The sequence below is a fragment of the Schistocerca piceifrons genome, chromosome 5 (assembly GCF_021461385.2).
Source record: "Schistocerca piceifrons isolate TAMUIC-IGC-003096 chromosome 5, iqSchPice1.1, whole genome shotgun sequence".
NCBI classification, from domain to species: Eukaryota; Metazoa; Arthropoda; class Insecta; order Orthoptera; family Acrididae; genus Schistocerca; species Schistocerca piceifrons.
In genome coordinates this window covers 94,555,612-94,571,401 of record NC_060142.1, presented here as the reverse complement: position 1 = coordinate 94,571,401, position 15,790 = coordinate 94,555,612, and the positions used below count along the sequence as shown (strand labels likewise).

The window sequence follows — 15,790 nt, the reverse complement described above, 5'->3', positions numbered from 1 at the left end:
ATCACGTTGGTTCCAGCCGGCCGAAGTGGCCGTGCGGTTAAAGGCGCTGCAGTCTGGAACCGCAAGACCGCTACGGTCGCAGGTTCGAATCCTGCCTCGGGCATGGATGTTTGTGATGTCCTTAGGTTAGTTATGTTTAACTAGTTCTAAGTTCTAGGGTACTAATGACCTCAGCAGTTGAGTCCCATAGTGCCATTTGAACCATTTTTGAACGTTGGTTCCGAGAGTTCCGGAACCTGTACAGAAAAATAGAATAGAGGTCAACGTAAACATCATTTCCACCACTATACAGCGAGACCTTCAGCGGTGGTGCTCCAGACTGCTGTACAGACTGGTACCTCTAATATCCAGTAGCACGTCCTCTTGCATCGATGCTTGCCCGTATTCGTCGTGGCATACTAGCCGCATGTTCATCAAGGCACTGTTGGTCCATATTGTCCCACTCATCAATGGCGATTCGCCGTGGATCCCTCAGAGGGTTCATGCTGGCCACTCTAGCCGAGCGATGTCGTTATCCTGAAGGAAGTCATTCACAAGATGTGCGCGATGGGGGAGCGAATTGTCGTCCTTGAAGATGAATGCATCGCCAATACGCTGCCTATATGGTTGCACTATCGGTCGGAGGATGGAATTCACGTATCGTACAGCCGTTACGGCGCCTTCGATGACCACCATCAACAATTTATTACAAATTTAAGTGTTAAGAACTCTCTACTGAAAGTACTTTTCTGAACGTGTAGCCTTGTACGGAAGTAAAACATTGACAGTGACCATTAAAGACAGGGACGAAATACAAACTTTTTAAATATGGTGCTACACAAGAATGCTAATGATTAAATGGAAACCAAATCGGAAAGAAATAAAATTACGGAGCAACTTGATTTAAATACATACTAATCAATTTAGTAATCCAAGGAAGTGGGGACAGCAAAAATTATAGGGACCAAAAATCTACTACTGTAAGTAGGTCCACGTTTATGTATGAGTAGGTTGCCGCAGTTATTCAGAGATGAAGAAGCTTATTCAGAATAGACTAGAGCTCAGAGCTGCAAGAAACCAGTCTTCGGACTGGAAACCACAGCAAGAGCAGAGTATCTATAATCTCAGTTACGACAAGGAGGCATTGAATAGATAATGATAGGTGGCTCGGTCGTTCATCGGAAAATGCCAGACTTCAAATCCAAAGGTCCCGCGTTCGATCCCCGGTCAATTCTAGATTTCTAACTAACATTTATCACTTTTTTCACCTCTGTCAATGTACGACTCCATCCTGGAAAGTAATGCCTCCGAATTAATGAGAAAACTATTAAAAGCTTTTTAAATAAAACAAAGGTTATTAACATACTACATTTTTAACCTTCATTTCTACATATGTATTTCTCACCAGTCACACTGGCGATGAATACATGTTTCCCGACGGAACCACAACCTCACCTCTGCTTGCACGCTCCATCACTATCAAAGTGAAGTCCTCGAAGATGTGTTTAAGTTTTGGAAACAGATGAATCTCCGATGGGGCCAAGTGGAATTATATGGAGGACGATCGGTGACAGTGAAGCCAAGGCGTCGAGTTGTTGCAGGTGCCGCAACGCTCTTGTGTATCTGGCATTGTCACGTTGGAGGACGCTTCATGTGTGGACGAACTCTTCTGCGGTTAGGAACTCCAATATAGCATGCTGTTTCTCAATCACCAACATGGTTACGTTACGCAGCGCCATGTTACACGCTGCAATTTGGAGATCTCTAGCGGCAGTGAGCTGCAACTTGCGCCAGCGAAACAAGAATGTCGACCGAGTAATATGGATGACTTATAATACCTGAACCGATATTGAGAACAAAATAAAAAATTCGGAGGCATTACTTTTCAGCACGCCTCCATATGTCCATGTGAAAAAAGCCTAGTTGCACCATGTTTCTGAATTCACCTTAAGCTCTAGGCCCTCCTTCGTCCCCCTTCAACTGGGTGAGTCTATTCTAAGGTCGGAGGAAGGCAACGGCACTCTACCGCTATAGGACCATGCATAGGAAAGCTTTGCGTTGCCCAAAAAAATTTTCGAATTGATGACAGCTTGACTTACTGGGTACAAATTGAAGCCCATTTTCAGCCTCCAGATGCTGCAAAAAGCATTGAGGTTCGACACTGATCCAGTCGTGCCCAAGTCAAGTGCTGCATCAGCTCACGATCAAGCTACTTCCGCCTTGTCAGAGCACAATACGTTTCCGCTCATTGTTGAGCGGACTGTTAGAAGTGCCGTTCGCTAGGCCGCCACTGGAGAAGACGCCTGCGGGTCGGCGACCAGCTCTGGTGCGGGCTTCCTGGAGCGCTGCAGCCCCGGACCGTGACACCGGCACCGCTCGTTCCTCCAGGCACCGTTCCAGCCGGCGGCTCCGACCACACGGCGCGTCTGCGTAAACACAGCCGCGGAGCGCGCCACGTGCGCGTTCTGTTCTGTCCACAGCACTGCTGCAAACACGCTGTTTTCCAGAAATACGGCGCCCACAAATAATGCACAGTGTGAAACGAAATTTGGAGGACGTCTACAGCAGTGGACAAGCAATATATGATTATGTCTTCAAAGAAGCACCGTGCAGCGCCCTCTCTTTTGAGGCAGAACAAACCACCCGTTCCATTATCCAGATTAAGATTTTCAGTGGTTCCCTTAAACCAATGTCGGAACTGTTGCTTTGGAAAGGACACTGTGTATTTCCTTCCCAATATGAACATGTACTCCGTCTCTAATCACTAATATTCCTTCTCTTTGCCGGCTGGAGTGGCCGAGCGGTTCTAGGCGCTTCAGTCTGGAACCGCGCGACCGCTAAGGTCGCAGGTTCGAGTCCTCCTTCGGGCATGGATGCGTGTGATGTCCTTAGGTTAGTTTGGCTTAAATAGTTCTAGGGGAGTGATGACCTCAGAAGTCCCATAGTGCTCAGAGCCATTCCTTCCCTTTGCCAGTATGTTCTGACTGTTTCCCGTAGTTTCGCTTACTAAACAATGTTTCTTTTAAATTACGAATGGATTTAGCACGATTTAGGAGAAACCATTGGCCATTTACTGCACGGCATTACACTGGACATGCAGTAGTAATTGATTTAATAACTGCTAATAAAGGTCTTAGTAAGACATTCTGAAGAGCACGGGCTTCTCGGAAAACTAAATACTGCATTTAATATTAATTTTACATTGTTATCTTTGCACGTATTTGATTATAGAGGAGTTGAGGACCAGTAAACATACTAACATTTGTAAAGCTATGAGGTGCACATTATCACGTAGTTTAGAGATTACTATAGGGAGATAGACGATGGATATAAATCTGTTAAAATATTTGGTGAAAAAGTCTAATATACCTAGGAACTTTGTTTACGCAAGATTAATTGTACGACCTAAGAAACAAATGGTTCAAATGGTTCTGAACACGATGGGACTTAACATCTGAGGTCATCAGTCCCCTAGAACTTAGAACTACTTAAACCTAACTAACCTAAGGACAACACACACATCCATGCCCGAGGCAGGATTCGAACCTGCGACCGTAGTGGTCGCGCTGTTCCAGACTGAAGCGCCTAGAACAGCTCGGCCACTCTGGCCGGCGTACGACCTGAGAGTATGATGTTTTTTAGGGATATATATCCAATATATATACCATAAATGCGAAAGTTTGTGTGTATCTTTGTTACTCCTTCAAGCTGAAGCGGCTGGACGGGTTTGAATGTCATGCGTTATCTGAGCCGCAAGTGCCTTGTGCCTCAATAAATCCTAGAGATAACTTTATTATGGTCCATAAACATGGATAGTGAGTTTCGGCATTAACATTTCTTTATAAATAACTGTTCAAGCTAGTGTGTGTGTGTGTGTGTGTGTGTGTGTGTGATGACAGTTTGAGCATAAAAGTTGATAGTGGCACAGCATGCTTCAAAACATAAAATTTCAGAATAAAATTCAGTCGTAGGGCAAAATATATTTTCATTTCGCCTTACCAGTTTCGACAAATTAATTTGTCATCTTCAGAAGTTTAATATTTGTCGAAACCAGTAAAGCGAAATAAGAATGTATTTGCAACTAACGACCGAATTTTATTCTGAAATATGTATTACAGTTGCTGAAAATTACAGCTTTGAATAAAATCACAAAATAAAGCCTCAAACGCCGCAATGCCAAGGCATTTAAAAATTGGGTGGCAGTGCCTCTTATAAGGAAAATCGCACTCTCTGATACAAGGCGCAGCACAGACAAACCTGCCACAGGAGCAGCACGCAATATTTCGACAAGATGATACGAATATGAAATGGTCTTAGACAATGAAGAACTTGAATTCTTCAAATCTGGCAGCTAACTTATGACCTAGATCAGCATCCTCTAGATGCTGAAACGTTTTGTTGCTGTAGACACTTACAGCGTAACCTGCATTGTCACTATAAATTCACCAAATATTTCGCAATAAGAATGTCCTGAAACCAGTGACTCTCAACTATTTTTACGTTACTAGATTCCTCGTCCTCCTGAATTTTCATGAATATCTGATATAACACGAAAATAAATGCACTGTATCTCCAATTTTCTCTTTCCCCGTTCTGTCAGACCTCGCTCTACATACACCAGCCTCATTCCCTTGTCCTTCATTTGTTACTTCTCTATACTACCGTCTCCTTCTTTCCTTTCCTTGGGAAGCGGGATTCAGGCCTGTTGTGTATGTAGATGTAGAATATAATATGTATGTTGACGCAGAAGGTGACAAAAGTCTTTGAGACCGAGTGCGTTCTATCACACTGTCAATTACTAACCAAGATAAAATCAAAAACAATGTCTCCACATACGAGACTGGCCCGAATTTTCGACAAGTAGAAAGCAGTACGTTTTGCTGCACTGCAAACGTTCAAAGGAAATTAAAATAACCGTGTGTGTGTCCCAGAGAAGCGTTCTCAATACGCGTACGAATAAGAAGACGGAGTGAGCAGCCTTATCAGATTGTTCTCCGACGATGCTATCGTTATCAGAAAAACATAGTCGCTGGAGGATGTGCAGAACAACTTAGATAACTTTGAGAATCTACGCGTAAACATCCTCCTACCTTTTTCTGTGTAGTGCTCTCAACGTCGTCCCAAGCAGCAGGTGAAGTTGCTCCTCTGGGAAACTTCTGGTCTGGAAATACCCTACTTGTGGAATGCATGGGTAGCAAACTTAGTTAAATAATTCTTATGGGCAGCCATTACGACGCGATAATGACGAACTCCGTCGTAAAATTCAAAATTGCTCTGTCTAAAACACGATCTACATACTGCTGAACACCTAGAGCATGATTGACAGTGATAAGGGAACATTTCCAGGTATAAATAAACGATATTGATTGAACTTGGCCGGTATATAGAGAGAACAAAATAATGCAATAAATATTTTTTCGTTTCTGCCAAATTTCACTTTTAATGGGTAAATCAGACCCCAGAAGGTCTTTTGGCATATAAGGCTTAGAGGGAATACCTTCGAAGACAAGATACATAAAAAAGTGTTTCATACAGAAATTAGAATGTAGTTTACGTTCTTGACAACTGTATAATCAACTTTGGTACTAATTTGAAACTTTGCAAAATACTTCAACACATTTAATTAATTTTTGAAAATAAAAACTTTTATTAGAACATAAATAAAGAAGTTTTCACGCCATCTCTATCCACGCGTAATAAAGCTAGTTTCTGGACTACCATGTTTGGAAAATAAACTGTACACAATGTACTACCGGAGTATAATGTCTAAATGTCCATTATTACTCTAATTATTTGTTTTACGTATTTTGCTATTTTTTAAAATTGTTACTTTACGTTTTAAATTTATGTTCTTTTACTTTACAGTTTCACATTCATGTATTTTGTTAGTTGAAAACCAACAATATCATTACAGTAACGATACTCTCTAAATAAATGACTAAAACAACTTTTTTTCACCATACGCATAAAATGAAATAATTTTTTTCACATAATACACACAATGGACATCAAAATATAAAACAAAATTCAGCAGGACATCAAATTGTGATTGGTGATCATCTCAAATCCTGATTTGCACCAGGCATATTTCAGTACATAGGGCAACTTTGGCAAAGAGAATAGGTTACGTACAAGTGACTGCAAGGCTGATTATATTATTTCCCATATGGAGACTGACATCATAAACATTTAGCAGAGTTAAATCTGAAAATATTCTCAAAATGTTCTTCCAGAATCGAAAGCTGTATACGTCCAATAGCTGTACCTGCCCTCAGGTATGACGCTCAAAACGGTTTTCACGTTGGCCACCCTCTTTCCATGGTTTTAAAAGAAATTGATGGAGAGTTTGACCGAGAATTAGAGAAGCTCGATTTGGAGCCCAAATGTTCTTATGGCAGCATCGAAATACGGTAACCGAGCGTATGACTGTGTTAAAAGATATTTAACAGAAGTTTTCTTTCCCAGTGTGGGAGGAAAACTTTCATTACTGTTAGATTCTTGAGGTGATCAGTATGAAAGAAACGTTTTGAGAGTCGTACCCGAGGAAAAGGAACTTTTTCACGTGGTGACCCCGAAAAGATCGGCAGAAATCTTTGGACGTATATGTTGGTATAAGTCATTCGACGTCGGAAAAAAAATGTGAAAATGTGAAATGATTTTCAGATCCAGTTCTGATGACATCACTCTCCACTTCAGAAATAATATCATCAAGCTGCTGTCACTAGTACATATTCAGTTCTCTTTGTGAAGGTTTCCCAATATACTGAAATATGTTTGATACAAATCTATATATTTAGAGCATCTGCCGTCACAATTTGCGAGCCCTACTGACCGCTGTGTGTATTACGGGAAGAAATTTCATTTTATGCGCATGTTGTAAAAGAAACGTTGCTTTAAGCATTTCCTTCGAAACTCTCATTTTGTGTCGTAATAATGAGTTATTTTCAATTAAAAGTGTGTGTGTGTGATAGAGAGAGAGAGAGAGAGAGAGAGAGAGAGAGAGAGAGAGAGAGAGAGAGACGGAGAGAGAGAGTGGTCTGTGTGCAATTGCCAACTAAAAATTTAATTTAAAACGTAAAACAGCAATAAAAAACAAAACACAAATCATTAGAATAATAATAAACTTCTAGGTATTATAACGAGACATGTTGAGAACACTCCAACAGCACATTGCGTGCAGCTTATTTTCCAGAAATGGTATTTAGGAAACCAGCTATATTACACATGGATGTATGTGGCGTGAAAGCTTCTTTAACTTACGTGATAAGAAATATTTTCATTTTGCAGAATTAATGGTCGTGTAGTATTTTGCAAAATTTCAGATTATTAGCAAATTGATTTATACAGTTTTATTGAACGTCTGTTACATTTTAACTTCTATATGAAACATTTTTTATACACCATTGTTTCTAAAATATCCCTCAAAATCTATTAAGTCAAATTACCTTTCATAGCTTGTTTTACCCGTTAAAAGTGAAATCGGGCAGAAACGAAAAAATATTTATTGCATTACTTTGACCCTTATACATACCTGTCAAGTTCCGTCAACATCTTCACACGTAAGACTGTTCCCTCCTCAGCCAATACCAAGAGTACATCTTAACACCGATTGCCTTAAATTCGTACCCATCAAGAACCACTAGCAAACTTCGTACACTGGAAGGATTCACATTTGGTCGGTAGCGTCTACACCACCATTTTATTCTTATTCCTATTGGGTTACTGCTTAGTGTGGTAATGGTAAAGGAGTTTACTGTTAGACTGCCTGTAGTATTCAAAAATGGTTCAAATGGCTCTGAGCACTATTGAACTTAACATCTGAGGTCATCAGTCCCCTTGAACTTAGAGCTACCTAAACCTAACAAACCTAAGGACATCACACACATCCATGCCCATTCGAACATGCGACCGTAGCGGTCGCGTGGTTCCAGACTGAAGCGCCTAGAACCGCTCGGCCACCGCTGCCGGCCTCTAGTTTTCTTTGCGTTAAAAGTGGATTCTGGTAAACAGTATTTGCGACACAAAAAGTAGCTGCTTCACGCTGAATGTCGGGTTGTCGGCGTCTGCAATTGCTGTACTGGATACGCTCTCTAGCATCAGTCGGCTCCTCACAGAAGCAGATCACCTAAAGCGAGATACGGCGCGACCATACTCGCTGGCTGCTTGCCTTTGTGTTGCAGTAGTGCCCTGTTTTGTTGCTCACTATTGAAACCCGTAGCGTTGAAATATAAAAAAAAAAAAAAAAAAGAAGAGGCAAACGGGGCCAGAAATAAGAGAATCCACTAAAAAATTAAGCCGAATACCCTATACAAAATAATTACGAGTACCCTTTTTAAGATTTTAAGAATGCCGGCATCACCCTTTTAAAAAAAAACCCTTTTTTCATTTTGAAGTTTTGTGGTCCGGTCACTTTTGTATTGAGATTCCTAAGCTAAGGCTAGATAGCCTGCACGTGAATGCGAACTTGCGAGTAGGAAATATGAGAACAGAACAGTAGTAAAGGGCGCGCACAGAGCCATGTAAACGGCGCTCGATCCGTTGGCACATGGAATAAGGCTGATATTGGTAGAAATTAATGGGCAAATGATTAAGACTTTTCTCGCATTCGACACGAATGAGGTTCAAACTCTCGTCAGGCCCTCAATCTATTCACGCAATTTCTTTGAAATGACATTTCCAATTTATTGAGACACCCATTCCACTTTGGAGCTTGAGATCCATCTGTAATTGCCTCGCTATTGACTGCACTCTAAAACACGAATCGTGCCATTTTCGCTTCCTCTTACTGAGTCAGTCTATCCGACAACATTATTACAGAGCCCAAGACAAACAGCTTTGCTGATGTGCCGGGCAGTTAACTGATAATGCGTTCAGATCTGTATCAGTAGCTCTGATGCTACGCTATCGCCGCCGAAAGATAAGCAGTTCTGCGCACCAGCTTCAGTCGTATGCAGTGGAGAGTAAGCAAACAAGACAGATAAGCCGCGTTACAGACAACTGGAATAGTTTATCGGAGTATTAACAAAACATTAAACGTATATAATCATCGACGAAGCTATAATAAGGATAAGCCTCAATTTTTCAACCACAAGAGGCGACATTAAGCGGACTGCGAAAGAATATTTGCCAGACCTAAAACATGTAGCTTCAGACAGGTCACAGCAGAAAAAAAAAATTAAACAGAAAAAAATTGAAAAAGTAATTTAATATGGGAAATAAAGACAACGAACAATAAGTATGGTTCAGCTAAAGGCTAAGATTCTGTAGGAAGTCGACAGACAAATGTTTCATGAACTAGCGTTTTCTTTATAATGATTACCGTTTTAGTAATTTTTTGCTTGTACGAAACCTACTGGCAGAGAGAAGGAGAGAGGGTACTTGATGGCCCGAGCAGTAAGATATCGCGTACTAATAGCAAAATCAATTTGTTGTCTGCCCTCGTAATGCCAATTATTAACAGAGGCACAACGCTAAAATTCTAAAACGGAATACCAAAATATGTAGCCGTGAATGTGTTCTCATTAAATCAATTGGAACGAAGGACGGCACGAGTCAAAACTGCATAATCATTGAAGGTCACCAAAAAAGAAATAATGATAGTGTGGTGTCACCGCCAGACACCACACTTGCTAGGTGGTAGCTTAAATCGGCCGCGGTCCATGTAGTACATGTCGGACCCGCGTGTCGCCACTGTGATCGCAGACCTAGCGCCACCACCAAGGCAGGTCTCGTGATACGAGAGTGGACTCGGCCCCAGTTGTACGAGAACCTAGCTACCGCCCAGTTGTATGAAGCCTTTCTCTCTCATTAGCCGAGAGACAGAATAGCCATCAGCTAAGTTAATGGCTACGAACTAGCAAGGAGCCATTTGTATCAGTGCCTATAGCTTACGAGTATTCAAGAGAGATGTATTCCAAGAACTAAATAAAAGATAAGTACTAAGCATCTACATACTTTTCTTCTTATTCATTTATAAGTTCTCATGTTCCAGACTTCACGCCCGTCTGCTTTATGCCGTGCGTGCACTATCGGCTACAGCGTTAGTCTAGCATTCCTTTTCAGCAATTAACTTCACGGTGTCGGCACAGCTACCGACACAACAGATAGGACGGGTAGTAACGAACAAGGAGAAAAAATGAAGGACGTCGGAGCTATCAAAGCTTACGTTTCCACTGTCTAACAGGGAAACGCAGAGACAGGAAACCTAAGAGGTACCTACTCTACCTACTCGTTCATCAAGTCACTGTACAGTGCATGATTGAAAATACTTCATAGCATCATTAGCCACTTGCTGTCATGTTCCACGGGTATACGGAGCGTACTGTAATCTCTTATCTTATTCTCATTAAATGTACTCGAGTTGTACAACGGAAATGGTAGAAGTCCTGCACAGCCCACGGCGACAACCGATTTTCTGAGTTTATTAAACATTACTTAGAGAACAACGAACTCCTCCTTCCTCCGATTTCCATTCTGGTTTGCTGAAAATGTGTTACACGTTTGCGTGCGTTAAACCGCACAATCACGATTACCTAGCGTGCTTATAAATTTACTAGAAGTCTTCTGTCTATTTGATAATAACACCAGATACTGGAGCACAATTAGGGAAATAGATCTTAGAGATTCTTGTATAGGTTTTCCTAATCAAATGCATCCCAGTCTCCCACAATATTCTGAAGAAATCTTATACTCGCTTCTATCCTAAAAATTTAAAAATGTTCCGTGTTTGTACCGTAACATTTCACTTCTTAGTATTTACCCAAAGGAAGTTAGCACTAGCAACGAACAACATGAGTATGCTTTAGTCTATGTTATTATTCTGTCACATATGTTGATAACATTATTGGTCCTATTATATTCCTTGGGTCACCCAACGGCCGCACTTTCTCACAGACTGATTCTTCTCTGAAGCTGCATTAGTGGCTACATGAGAGATCGATTTGAGCGTAAAAAGGGGGTAGTGCAGAATAGAGAATACGAAGATAAAAAATTCAGATGATCAATCTACCAAATAAAAATTCCACAAGATAGCAAATATTTTGTTATGTAGATTCAAGTAGCACCCGCTAGGGAACTCCTCAGTACTTTAGGGGTATTCTTCAGATGAAGTAAGTATTAACAGTCAACTCGGAAGCCTATGCATACAAAACTTTATTTCTTAAATATGTGTTATTTTTCTGTCACATATCTTAACACAATCATTATGAATATGGGTCGCTAAATTATCTTAGCCACGACGTTCTTGCAGGTGTAACCCTCATCCATTTTTTTTTTAGGTACTGATTCCCAAGGAAACTTAAGCATAAACATTACTCCAACAAATGAAGTATAAGCTTTTCTTATAGCTGACAGGACTTCCAGTTTCAAGAAGAGCCCCTCTGTTTGCTTCAACAGATCCCAGTATCTATCACAGTTTATACAGGGTGTTTCAGAAATGGTGGTCAATATTCAGGGATATAGCAGGAATGATCATTCGAAACAAAAAGTCAAGTTAACATGGGATCTAAAACGCATACCTTAAGAGCTATGAGCAATTCTTGATCTTCGATACTGTGAAATACGTCTCTTCTACTGCAAGCTCTTTGCTTTCCATATTTTGGGAAGTGGTAGTATGGACCAAAACAAGAAAAAAATGTCCATTGAACATGTGCTCGAAAATGCATACCTTAAAAGTTATGAGCACTTGTTCATTAGAAGAGTTGTGTTTCAAAATAGCGACGATGAACAAGTGCTCATAGCTCTTAAGTTATGCGTTTTAGGGCGCATGTTTACTGGACTTTTTTGTTTTGTTTTAGTCCATACTATCACTTCCTAAAATATGGAAAGCAAAGAGCTTGCAGTGAAAGAGATTTGTTTCACAGTATCGAAGATCAAGAATTGCTCCTAGCTCTTAAGGTATGCGCTTTAGACCCCATGTTTACTTGACCTTTTTTTTCTTTCGAATGATTATTCGTGCCATATCCTTGAATATTGACCATCACTTCCGAAACACCCTGTATATTTAAGACTGGAACAATATGATCGAAAAGTAGGTTAATAGTTGGGAAGCGGTTTAGAGGATGAAGGATAACGTCTTAACCATTAAAATTTATACTTACAACATCTGAATTCAGCCTCTTAAAGAGCTTCTGTTTATTACCACTTTCTCCTCTCAATGCCTTGTGCCTACTATATAGCGAACTTGGTGGTTGGTCCCATAACGTCCCACTACCTCTTTGCCTTCTTTCACATATTGTCATAACCCTGAATAATGTGTGACTGAAAAATACAGTTCCGCTTGTGTCTTAGATTTCATGGCTTCACAAGGAAACACTCGTAATAAAGTATGTATAGACTTTCCGAACGACGGCATACTGTTCCTTGAATTCCAGAAAAAAATACTGTTATTGGTCTGAAAAGATCACTCCACACCCCACATTACTGCAGAAGCTTGCCGCAAGTTTCTTGACTATACCATATAGTACGTATGTATTATAACTATTTACGTTAACTTTCGTTCAGTTTGAATATACTGCGCAAATTCTGTAGGAGCGTAAATACTCGAAAGCAAATAGAGAAGCGGGAACACTTGTTGCGTACTGACTGTATAGGCTCTCGGAAAATCGATAGTTTTGAAAAAAATACGCCGGCACGCCACGCCACGCGCTTTCCTTGCGTTGCGAGAACCTTTTGACGTCACAGTGTTTCCTAAGAACACCAACCCACTCCGGCCACGTACGTTCCTGTTTCTTTACATCCTGTTTGCTCCAACTAACGACCTTAAAATTTTACCGTTCTTAACACTCACTTTTTCCAAGCACTTTCTGCTGCTTTGCATGACATTATACCAAGAACTGGCGTCTTCTTTTGGGTAAATAATGTCCAACTACTTGTGTAGATCACTAGCGTAGTTTATGTACATTCTTAAAATCGACTCCAAGCAGTGCACTAAGTCAAGCTGTGTACGCAAAAGACGTCAAGTCTGTTGCTTCTCTGGGAGACAGTGATCTTACTGTAAATCTAAAGTGTAATTTCAGGAAACAATGATGGGAACTGTTTACAGAAACTAACCTCCTTGCTGGAGTGCATGTTCAAATATCTTCACCACGTCCTTGCGTTATGGCGATGTTCTCGTCTCCCCACTCAGGATATCTCGTTATTGGATTTGCGATAGAATACAACGGCGGAATGGGGTAGGAAAGGGGAGTTAGACGTGGAATTTCAGACTTACTGACAGCAGTAGTAAATGTGAATTCATTGACACATGTAATTCACAAGAGTGGTACTCCAACTCGAACGCGTAAAATGCAATAAAAAAGATTTTCAGATACAAAGATATGTCTCTTCTACCACCCACTGAGGCTGCCTGTGAATTTCAGAATTTTTAACAGTACAAACAATACCACAAGTCTTGCTCATTTTCCACTCTTGCAAATTGGCAAACTGCATTTCACGCTAGATGACAGATAATTCGTGATACGTCTTCTCTCTGTTATCTACAACCAGATTTTTGCACTGAGATACAAGAGATATGTTTACACATGCGTGGCAAAGTACTTGTTAGGATGTCGATGTAGATGATGTGACCATTGAGGCTTTTGATATTCAGCTACTGCTGTGCCGACACACAAAATGATATTTTATGTGCACATGCTTCACTTGTTAAGCGTGAAAAGTGTTCCATTCCGTTGTGTTCTAATCACTTCACTGAAACTTAACATTTGTTGTTTGTCAACAAACAAGATACTTTAATAATTTACGACAACACAGCAATTTGTATTTTGAGAAATATGACGGAACTGCATGTGTTAACATACAGGGTTTAACGTATACAAGTGCAGATATTTTTATATGTGATACCTTAATATGTGCATATGTCAGTGTGTTGGTTGTTTTTTGACAAAAACGTTACAAACATTACAGGCGAGTGTTTTCTGCAGAGTTGCAACTGTGCCACTTACTGGACTACGCCATCAATATAGACCAACCATTTTGTGTCCACACTTCAACACCTGACATGATTCTCAGGGAAGAATACGCATTAATGGCTTGCTCTTGCCATATTTACTTGGAATTACTGGCCAACCTAAAAACATACAACTTGTAATAGCTATAATTACGTGTCTGCAAATGACGTAAATATTGATGTAATGGTGTTCAGTATACCGTCCTCTGTCAACAATAGAAATAGGTGCACTTGCACTTGCTAATTCCTCTATATAATTTCAAGCTAATGTTGATCTTTTTACTGTATTACATCTCATACAGGACTCTTGTGAATCTGCTGGTAACAATTATTGTATGTTACACTATATTATTTCCTTGTCGTCTCTTTCTTATGTAGTCCAGATTCGTTAACCTTCCAACATCGACTGTACCTTAATGCAGAGCGTCACGGATAAATGACTCCGATGGATGGCAAAACGCACACACACACGCATTTAAAAATAATATCCCACGATGCCTCTTCCCTCGTGCCCAAGCACAGACGCATGGAGACAAAATCACGTGCGCAAAAAGTAGACTAAGCAAAAAGACGTATACTACGCATGTGCAGTATCGAATCCATCCATACGTTGCCTCAATATGCAAGCACTCCGCTAGAATCTACTTAATCTCTCGACCTTTGTGCTGCGTTTAGTAGGTGAATGGCGACAGAAAACAATAAGGTGGCTAAAGGTAAAATTGTATCTAAATAGTACAGGTACTAATCTGCGTGAAATACGGAGCGGCAAAGACGTCTTTTCTGAAAATTTCTGGAGGATGTCACAGTAAGATTTTAATTTTCTTCTACCGAAACAGAACCTTATCTCTAGCAATATACCGTTAGCGTAATGCTATTTATGCAGCCGTAAGGTTGGTAGTAACATTATATTATCTGTTATCTGAGAACTGGCGACTCATATGCCATTATATTTATTTCACTTTTCGAAACAAAGCATTTCAGTGATAATTTCCGAAACTGGGAAAAACTTAAGGTATGTTCTTGGTGGTTACCGGTATGCTCAGGTTAGTTAGCACCCATTAAGTCATTAGTATTTTATTTTATGTAAAAGAAAGATGTACACACGACTTCACTCAGCCCAGGATCAACCACAACGGAGGTCGTGTTTTGTTGCCAGCCTCTTCATATATTCTTTCGCAGCAGTATTATATATGACCTATGTTTGGCTGTAGTCATCTATAGATTTCCCTGTGCTTTGTTTGGAAATACAGACATCACTGCTCATAAATCGCCTTAAAGCATAATCACACTTCACTGCACAACGAAAAACCCGTAAATGTCGTCCGCTAAACAGACTCCGACCAAATCCGGGAAGCAAAGCGGTATGACGCCCGCCCTCTATTTCGAACAAATCAGACGTGAGTATTTGCGCTGTCCGAAATGTGGAGCGCATACGCAACGGCGAACGGATTTCAGGCAACTTGTGGAAGCTCTGCTGGCGCCGTATACGACGCCACAGCTGGCGGCCTGACTTGACCTACCTCAGTGCTCGGAGTCAAGGAGCGCAGCACGGAGCCCGGAGCACAGCACAGGCCGCTGTCGCTGTCGTCGTCAGTCTGAGTGTCTGACCATGAACTGCCCGGCGCGCAACCCGCGCCTCGCTTTTGTGGGCTGGCGCTGGTGCAGTGTTGCCAGCCTGGCCCCGCGGCCGCACATTATGTCATCCAGCATCAGCGCCTCAGCGCCCGCTGGCTTTTAAATCTCGCGCCGCTGCCCACAGGTCCCGTGGGAATAGCGCGAGCCACTTCACGCACGCAGTCGCTAACGCACACGCACGTACCTGTGTAGTCCTCGCATTAGCAGTTCTGTAGAGCGCTGTGGCCGGCG

The 15,790-nt window shown here is 41.1% G+C and overlaps 1 long non-coding RNA gene across 1 annotated transcript in view; it reads right to left on the bottom strand.

The window, feature by feature from the left end:
- Window positions 1-15,552, bottom strand: part of LOC124798253 — a 129,475-nt gene extending 113,923 nt beyond the window's left edge. Inside the window, exon 1 of the long non-coding RNA XR_007016929.1 lies at window positions 15,445-15,552. This is a non-coding gene — a long non-coding RNA (uncharacterized LOC124798253). The remainder of the gene's footprint in view (window positions 1-15,444) is intronic.
- Between the last annotated feature and the right edge of the window lie 238 nt (window positions 15,553-15,790).